Raw genomic sequence first — 9,831 nt, 5'->3', positions numbered from 1 at the left:
TCCACAGTGTTGAGCATGCAGGAGGCAGCTGATCAATGATTCTCTCTCATCATTGATGTTTCAATCTCTCTCTCAATGTATATATTTCATTATAAATTATATATATACATATATATATAAGACAATTGTTTACAAATATGTTATTTAAAATAGAGGACAGGATATTGCAATCAACATAAGAAAAAAACAATTTATTTGAAATATACCCCCTTTAGCTGCAGTCATTATTGAAAGTTTCAAAAGAGAAAGTTTAGAAAAAATTGGCAGTTTTTGCATTTTTAAAAACCACACAGAACATGAATTCCTTTTCCTAAATTAATCTCAGGATCCTGGATAAATGTCATAATATCCCCATAGAGTGACAAAGGGTGAGAATCTGGACCTGCATGACTACAGCAAAGTGATTTCATAGACAGTTGAAATAATTGCCCTTCACTGTTTCATTGGTCAACCCCCTGTTTTGATCCACCATACACAACCCCTTCCAAATTTAAAATAAAAGATATCGTTGCCAAACTACCAAGTCTTAATCATTGTAATAAATTAACACTCTTCAGTGCAAAGAAAGTAATTAAGTTTATCTAAACATGTGCTAGCTCTTCGTATGTAAGCTTCATAAAATTCATTTTAAAATGTCTTATGCAAATATAAAAACATAAAACAGTAATTTCATGACTAAACATTATTTTGCCTCTTTATTTTTCCAAAATATTTTCATACACATACAACCTGTGATGTAGACAGATGCTGACTTGGGGCAATACTTCCCATCAACACTGTAACTGCTGAATTGATATATTTTAAAATTTTAATGATATGGATAAACATGTTTTAATCATGCTTTAAATTTATTTAAAATATGTTTTAGAAATAAAAAAGCAGTATCAACAATAAAAGTGAGTACACATTTGTTTGGCACAGGTCAGATCCTGCCATGATGTAATCACACATTTTACAAAAGTGGGATATTTAGTGCATAAAAAAAAAAAAGACTTGTCCTGCCTGTAACATTTATGGGGATCACTTTACTATCCGAGTTAACTAAAAGAAAATGTCATAGGAAATTAAACATGTTGAATTCAAAATAATATAGTCTAAAAAGCCCCCTCCCAAAAATAATAACAATTTGGAAAATTAGAGAGGCACTTAAAAGATGCAACACCAAAATAAGAAATTATTTCTCTGATAAGGCGTTTATGTAGAATAAAATGTAGAATAAAGACTCTCAAAACTGACACCCTCTCCTAAAATGAAATGAAAATATAACTTATTAAAACTGTCGCGATGTTGTCTGGGATAGGAACAAAAGAGCTCAGTTATTTAATTCCAGATACCTCACAAGAACAGGAGGCGAGGAACCCAGTTCTTCCTGAAAATACATTTCTTACAAGTGTGAAAATCCTCTAAAGTTGTAAGTCCGAGATATTTCAACCCAGGTATCTCTCTGCAATAAAAAACTTTCCCCCAAATGTAATTATTTAACGCCCAAACCCAATCTTTTCTCCCATGAAATTATTCCATTTGAACAAAACGCCCTGTTTCAAATCCAGAAAACATCAAGATCTAAAGAATAAACTAGTTAAGGGAACCTTCCAAGGGGGAAGGCACTGCTAATCTCCGCAATGAATGAAAATAGCCAATCCTCATGCAGTGCCTTCCATAGAAATAAAATCAGGCGCATCGGGAAATCTGTCACCGTACCTGCGTGCACTTTAAACGACTACGGCACACGCTGTAAAATCCTCGCTCTGAGAAATGAAGCACACTTCATTTAACTGCTGCAAAACACTGCTGCAGAGCAGCCCGGTGCATTTTTTTTTTTTTCCTTTCAGGCGACCGATCCAGCTCTCCACCAGCCCTGTGACCTTTGAACTCCCTCTCCCCCCTCCTCTGCTTCTGCAGGCAAAGCCTCCGAGCTGGCTCATTTGCATAAGGCTCGGGCAGTCCTCCAGCGGCTGAAACGGAATGCTGGGTAAGGGCTGGAGCTGCAGCTCTGCCAGAATACCTGAATCACCGGCGGGAGGGCTGGGGCGGGCGAGGGGCAGTGGGCACGGGCTCCACCCGGCTGGCAGCATCACAGCCCCCCAGCTCTATTAGTGTTAGATAAGTGTTTGTTTTTGACTCTGTTTTAGAGTCCTGCTTTTCCCTGCTCCCCACCAAAAGAAGGTGTCACATCAACTATGGTAACTAAGGAAACCCACATAAGTCAAATACTTCATTGCAATACATGTGGAAGGCCAATTTAAATTTTTCATGGACTTCCCTTGTTTTTGAAACATAGGGTCCGTCCCTTTTTTTCCCCCCCCCCCCCCACATTGGAATACATAGTATTGCACGCATAATCAAGAGACATTGGGTATTTCTTTTGGTTGTGGGTTTAAACAGCATTTTGCAGGCATACATTTATTTTAGTCATTATACAAATACATCATGTCACCAGAATAATTCCATAAAATATTAAATGTGCCCCAGTGTCTTGAAGACAATCATCCTAAATGGTGGCCAAGAAATTAATTATAAAGGATTTAGATGCCGGGCTGTCTTTAAAATAATACCGCAGTGAAAATGTAGAGCAAAGTTAAACTATGTGTTTCAATCTAAAGATTCATGTAGCAGTGATGCTTGTCTTTGGCAAAGATGTTCAGTGTTGTGCTATTATTTGTTAGAGTTATTTCTTCCCCTGTCTTCCTACACATAGCAATCTCTATTTAAAACACAAACTTCTCTATTTCTCATAAACCTAAGAGGTGATTATTTTCTAGATACAGGAGGTCATGTGTGTGCATATTTTTATAAATACACATGAAGGCACATCTTTTTTTAAATGGTGAGCCAATGGAATTATGCATCATTACATAATTAATCTATTCTTTTTACAATTAAGCTAATTTGTTTTTTCCATTAGTGAGTGAATAATATCTATGAAATAAAAGGTTTTATGCAATAAGATTTCCCATTTGTCAAAGGAAATATAACATGAAAAATAAAAGGCACACAAGAGAATAATATAGATATATAATATATTGCTATATTTGAATATAAAATACATTGTTCTGATAGATAGCATTACTAACATTTCAAAATTCTTCTTTAAAACATTTTTATTGAAATAATTAAATATTCCAAACCTTCCTCTTGCAGTATACCGGAAGACATTAATGAATTCTGAATGATATTTCATCCAATTAATAAGACGTGTAAAGTATTTCAATATAACATTTTTAATACTGGAAAAATAAATTTGAAGCTTTTTATTTGAGCTATTTATGAGTAGTACTCTGCTTCATATTATTCCTGCATATATAAGAGATTAGAAATTATTGGAGGATTTTTTCTCTTACCCATAAATTTTTAAATAGGACAAATAACTTTTCAGTTTACTACAATCATATAAATATTTCTCTATCACATCTGACTATATCAACAATTTAATCACATTGGGTCAATTCAAGTGCATCCTTCCTATGACACACTGCAAATATCTTGCAAAGTTTTTGTTTCAGGCAAAGCACACATCAGCCCATTCTAATTTAAATCCAATCAAACACAAGGAAGTGCTGGAGTCATTTAGAAAATCACTGACCTGTTCAAATAGCTGTACTCTTAGTCCTTGCAGTCTTTATTCATTAGAATCCCAAAGACATTGATTATCATTTTATAATATGTGTCAGCATCACCAAAGGCACTGTGCTTCCTGGTTCAGCGGAATCTTCTTAAATTTGCCAACCCTGTGTTTTATTGCCGGTACCGTATGCTTTATTGTTCAGCGACAAGAGCTTCCCTCTGCACAAAGACTCATTACCTACTGCTGGCTGCGCGGCATCAGCCTCACGGAGGCTGCCTATATGTGATCACATGGGAGTTTTGTCTGAGAAAGCCAGGCATGCCACTGACTTCACTGTGTCTATGGATATTTTTATCAGCTGAGGTCTGCTAGGAGGAAGGAATAACAGACGATGAAGCTGCTCGAAGTCATTAATGCAACACAACTTATGGAAATCCCTTTACAAGATTTTTTTTTCATGATAGAAAACGTTTGAGCCAGCATTCAAAAGAAGTTAACTGGATTTTATTTTAATAAGAGGCTGAATAATTATTTAAGGAAGGGGAACTAGCAAAGAGCTGTTTCCTACCTTCTGCTTTCTGAAAGTACTTTTGTACAAATGTTATTAAAGAGCCTTGCTCAGCTGAATGATTTGACAGTATGTTTTAACCGTTAGATTGCCGGTGTTGCTTTTCCTTGGCAGGGGTTATTTTCAAAAGGATAAGTGGCCGTTTCCCTCAAAATCTCCTCTATGAAAATCTCAGTCACTAATAGATACTATATGTGAATAAAAATAGAGATCTAATAATTACTTTTGACAAAGTAGATGAGAGGGTGAATCTCTTTTATTGATGTATATAAATGAGGCAGATGATTAATTTATCTTCTCAAAAGATGACACATCCTTAGAACAGCTGACTTAAAAGAACAATGAAGATTTCAATTTAAAGATCTAAAGAACATGTGGTTCATATTAATTCTTAAAATCGCAGTAACTTATTTTAGACAGCTTACCTCCATAAAGCATATGGTTTACCTTATCTGATTTCAATGTTAACAAGTAGTTTCAGAGCTGACTACTCAACATATACAGGAATTTTCTGCTGTGTAGATATTAAATTAATATATAGGTACACACAAACATGTATGTGTATAATCAGATTACCTTTCTAAAATACTTTAAAAAATAAACACCTAAAATTATTTCTCAAAATTTGAAGAGATTGTGGTTTTCCAAAAAAAAAAAAAAAAATTAGCTATTGGAATTTAGTTTTAAAAATATTTCTTACATTTTTAATAATTTATCTAAATTGAAAGCTTGTTGCTTGTTAATCCCAATGGAAATCTTATGACAAATAATGCAAAATGCAACAAAGAACACACAAAGAAAAGTCAGAAGCACCATAAATGAAGATCAAAAAACAAATATTCTGTATAGTTAGATATACAGTACATTTTAATCGTGGTTATAAATAATTCAATAATTTCAAAAATAGCAAATTTATATACCTGCGATAGCCTTCCACTAACAAACTATTTTTGGAAATATTTATAACAATTGAAGATTTTAAAAATAATTTTAAGCCAGAATAGGCAAGTATGGCTAAAAAGTCCAGTCTCTAAATACAATGATTTAATATCATTCTTTACAACATTTTTTGCAGGGTTAGATATTGATTTAGAATGTTTCATAACTTGAGTAAATGCTTTTTGGTGGTTTGTTCTTAACATGTAACATATTCAGATATGTTTTAAATGCCACAATGGTAATGTATTTGTTCCCAAATGTCCATGTTCATTTTTCCCTCCGCATCAAAAGCTACGCCAAAGCTACAAAACCTTGGGGCATTGAAACAAAAAAGACCAGACTGTTTCTGACTTACTGTGCACCTCTGGGTTTTTAAAGATATGTACATTCTAGCTAATATCTTTGATGATGTCATCATGTTAATGTACAAGGAAATAAACAAAAGGCAGCCATTTTTTCTCTTACTGCATCACTTCAAAAACAATGAAATAAAATGGTTGCCAAATGGAAGAAAAGAATCAGCAGAAAACTAAGTTGCTTCCAAATTCTAGGGAGAAGGAGGGGCCAGGAGTGTAATATTGGAAATAAAAACCACATATATTTAGAGTTTGTATGAATGCATGTAAGGAAATAATTTACAATGAGAAAAGACTATAAATACAAAGAATATAGAAATAGCTAGCAATTAAAACAAATTTTCAGTAAAATAGTGAGTCTACATTAAAAGATTATAGACTACAAATTTAATGTAGTAAATGTAAGAGCCTATTAAGTTCATTAATGTTGAAAAAGGCATTTAAAGGTGGACAAGAGAACTAGAGAAATTAGGAAGAGATAGAATGATCATGAAATGGTAATAATCTTCCCAGGTCTACTGTTGTTTAAATGACCTTGGTGAGTTATTCTAGAAACTTATGCCTTAGTTTTCAAGTCAGCAAAACTGGAACAGAAAAGTCTTTGGAAAACATGTCATGGAAATATATAGCACTATATATACTTTTTTAATTTCAGTTCTCTAAATTGGCTTTAACCAAGCATTGCCAGTAAAATTAGTAAAATGAGAAGAAATTATGTAAATCCTAATGATTGTTTAAAATAATTTTAAGGGCATTATCCTAATAGTAGAGACAAACTGATGTAATAATTAGGACTTCTGGAAATAAGAATTGATTTTTTTCCTAATACATACAAAAAAAATAGAAATAAACTTAGTAATTTAAGACATATCTCATGAAATTGCTTCAGGATTAAAACAAATTACAAAACATAGCCATCCTTCCAAGAGAATTGCAGCAGAGTTTCTGATTCTAACATTACACATTGAACAACAGTGCCTGTGCTTATATAACAGTTTCATCAGCCAAGAGTTCTTTAAATTTGAAATTAACAGAGAAACACAAGATCACAGCTTAAAAAGCAAATTTCAGCCAAGATTAAAAGACTATTTTAATTTACTTTGTTATATTAAAAGTTGTGAATTGAACAAAAGATATTTTGATTCCTATTGTTGATTCTATTAACTTATTTTTCCTCTAATGACAAAGATCCATAATAGAACCATTTTGTTTGCTCCTCTTTTCTACAAAATAACAAATACTTGTCAGAATATAAAATGTTTGTTATTTAGCTCATGTAGTAATTTAGGCATAGATATGCTCAATAGATAAGCCCTTGAACATTCTATTGCATGAAGGAAGACGAAGAAGGTTTACTGATACCATGACCTGTGTTTCCTGGAACTATATTAATTGGCATATCTGCTAGTACCTCCTATTGGATTTACCCTTGATCAGGCTGAATTTTCTCTCTACATATCATCCTACCTTACAACATATTCATAGAAGTCAGTAAGTTGGCCATGACAGCCTCAAAATCTAGGACTAATTCAATTCAATAAATATTTACTGAGAAGTTGCCATGTGCCAAGCTCCAAGACAGTTGCTAGGGATATAAAAATGAAATATATACCGTTTCCAGGAAGATTACAGTCTATCTAGCAAAAAAAAAAAAAAAAAAATGCTGAGAATGTTATGAGAGGGTGGTAAAAGTAGGGACATGTTTTAAAAGTTTAAATATTTTATTGACTTAACATGCATTTTATGTACAATCAATTACAGTTTCTTTATTTTCAATATTGTTTCCTAAAATCAGGAAATTATTATAAAAATCATATTAAAATCATATATTAAAAATCATATACACATATCAAAATGTTAAATATATGTATCAGGATGGCTGCTAATTTTATGCTATCCTTCTCATGAAAAGGTTGAATCTAATTTCCCCCACCTTTATTTGAACCTAGACTTAATAATTTGCTTAACCAATAGAGGCTATAGAAGTATTGTTCTAAAAATTCCAAGACTAGGTCCTAAGAAACTTTGTAGCTTCTAATTGAGCCTCTTGTAATGCTCTCTCCAGAAGCCTGGAGCTGCCACATCAGAGGATTATCCACTCTAAAACTACCATGGTGAAGCCACATATAGGCGTTCCAGTCAACAGTTCCAACTGGGCCCAGTGTTATAGCCATTCCTGATGCCTAACATGTTGGTGAAGCCATCTTGGACCCTCCAAACCTACCCACTCACCAGATGGACACCATGAAGTAATCCTGGCTGTCACTATGGAATCGCTTAGTTGAGCTTTTCTCAAATTCTTGTCCTATAGAATGTATTACAGTAAAACGGTTGCTATCTTAAGCCACTAGTTGTTGTGTTAGTTACTAAGCACTTGATAACTGGAAAATATTTACATGTGTATGACAGGGACAACACAATAAACCTAAAAGTACATGAAAGGACAGTCTTATATGCAGATTCAGTGAAATCACTGAATATTATTTAATGAGTGCATTAAAAGAAAATACAACTTCGGAGGTTGAAAAAGAGATGCAAAATAATTTAGGCAGTGTCCAAAGTAAAGAAGGATTATCTGAGAAGACTATTGCAGCAATGGAGTCTCTGAATGAATAGTTAAGAGTTTGCATAATTAACTGGGAGGAAAGGGGATTCCCAATTGCAAAATGATACTTTGGGTAAAGCTCAGAATCAAGGGCACAAGCTTTACTAACTAATGAGGGAAACTGAGGAAATTTGGGTGACAGGAGATTTAGGCAGGTATTGGGTTGGTGAAGGAGAAACAAAGATGTGTGGTTCTCCTTGAAGTGCTCTGAAGCCTGAGGTGAGGAGATTTTTGCATCATATCAAAAATATGAAAGCCACCAAAGGATAAGAAAGAGGAGTGGTCAAAGCGATGATTAAAGACAGCCATGACAGCTGAGAAGCGACAAGACCAGTGGAGCCCTGAGGCAGCAGCAGAGGGTCTGATGAAGAGGAGATGGGAAGAAACAGGAGGGATTGAATTCAAGGCAGTGACAGGATTGAGGAGAAAGGAATCTGTCATAAAGAAAGAAAGAAAATTTAAATGTGGTTGGATAAACAGGTCTGTGATCTGTTATAAGCTTAAAAGTCAATGGTTCTGTGATTCACTTACCAATTATATATGACAAGTAGAGAGCATTAAACTAGTTTTATTAGACATTTTAGTAAGTTCACAGGTATCCTGGTTTGTATTGTCAACTTTCAAATATGGTGAAAAATTATTGATGTCAAATATTGCTGTGTTTGGGAGGCTGCGAAAGACTAAACAACAGGCCCTTCCTTAAATAAAGCACATAGGGGAGAGTATTTCTATTTCTTTCTGTTATCTTATTTCAGTAGGAAAAATGTAGGAGAAAGACAATCATGTCCTCTTTCTACAAAGATAAAAAACAACAACACAGATAATGCAAACACAATATGTACATACACATTCTGCACACGGCTGTGAAGGAAGGAACGTGACCCAGAAAGGAAAGTACCCAGATTTTCCCACCACCTCTCAGCCTCTTCATCACCACAAAGGCATTAGAAAACAGCATCGATCAAGAGAAAAGAGTAAATGAAGCAGGCCTCCCCTCTGAGAACACAAAGAACACATTTATTTCTTAGTGACCGTGAAAGTTGATTCAAAATCATTTCTTCTTATCCAAATTAGCTTTCTAACCTGGGACAAAAATATGGAGTCAAATAGCATATGCAAAAAACATGAACTGAGCAGGAAATAATAATAATAATTAATAATAATAATAATAAATATAGTAATTTAATAGGACCAGTGGCTTTTCCATGTGAATGAGGACATTGCACCATAACTGAAAGGCCTATGAGACACAAAGCACAAGAAAAAGAGTTTCCTATATTTTATTTCACCAGCCACAGTCTACAAATACTTGGCTAATGTATTGAATCTACTTTGATTTGTATAACAGAGACATACAGAAACAGCCTAAGTTTATTCATTCATTCACTCATGCGTTTATTCATTTTACACTCACTGAGTACATGTGTTCAGAACTGTTTCAGTGTTCTTATAGGTTAAAGAGGTGAATAAGTCAGTCTGCAAGCTATATGGCTCCCCACCAAGAAGGAGAGACAGATATAAGAAGATCTATGCTTATCTCAACACAATAGATTGAGATAAGAATCTAGAAGAACATAAAGACAGGAGTGAATAATCCTATAGAATAAATGGCTAATATGCAAATTAACCAAACTGCTGAATGACCGGTTGCTATGATGATGTGCACTGACGCTCAATGCAGGAGCTGCCCCCTGGTGGTCAGTGCGTTCCCACAGGGAGAGTGCCACTCAGCCAGAAGCCAGGCTCATGGCTGGCGAGCGCAGCAGTGGTGGTGGGAGCCTCTCCTGCCTCCGCAGGA

General features: G+C 34.4%; 1 protein-coding gene across 3 annotated transcripts in view; it reads right to left on the bottom strand.

The window, feature by feature from the left end:
* CSRNP3 (cysteine-serine-rich nuclear protein 3) overlaps positions 1-9,831 on the bottom strand; it is a 173,412-nt gene that overhangs the window by 74,754 nt on the left and 88,827 nt on the right. Inside the window, exon 1 of one of the 3 annotated variants that reach the window (XM_006766501.2) lies at positions 3,584-3,894. The exons of 1 other annotated variant lie outside the window; for it this stretch is intronic. The gene's annotated coding sequence lies outside the window, so the exon portion shown is untranslated. Of the gene's footprint in view, positions 1-1,701; positions 1,815-3,583; positions 3,895-9,831 lie in introns of those variants that run through there. One more of the 3 variants, XM_006766502.2, reaches the window with a different exon arrangement.

Source organism: Myotis davidii, unplaced genomic scaffold, assembly GCF_000327345.1.
Source record: "Myotis davidii unplaced genomic scaffold, ASM32734v1 scaffold59, whole genome shotgun sequence".
Lineage (NCBI taxonomy): Eukaryota > Metazoa > Chordata > Mammalia > Chiroptera > Vespertilionidae > Myotis > Myotis davidii.
Note: the sequence above shows the minus strand (reverse complement) of the source record. Positions and strands in the feature narration are given on the sequence as shown.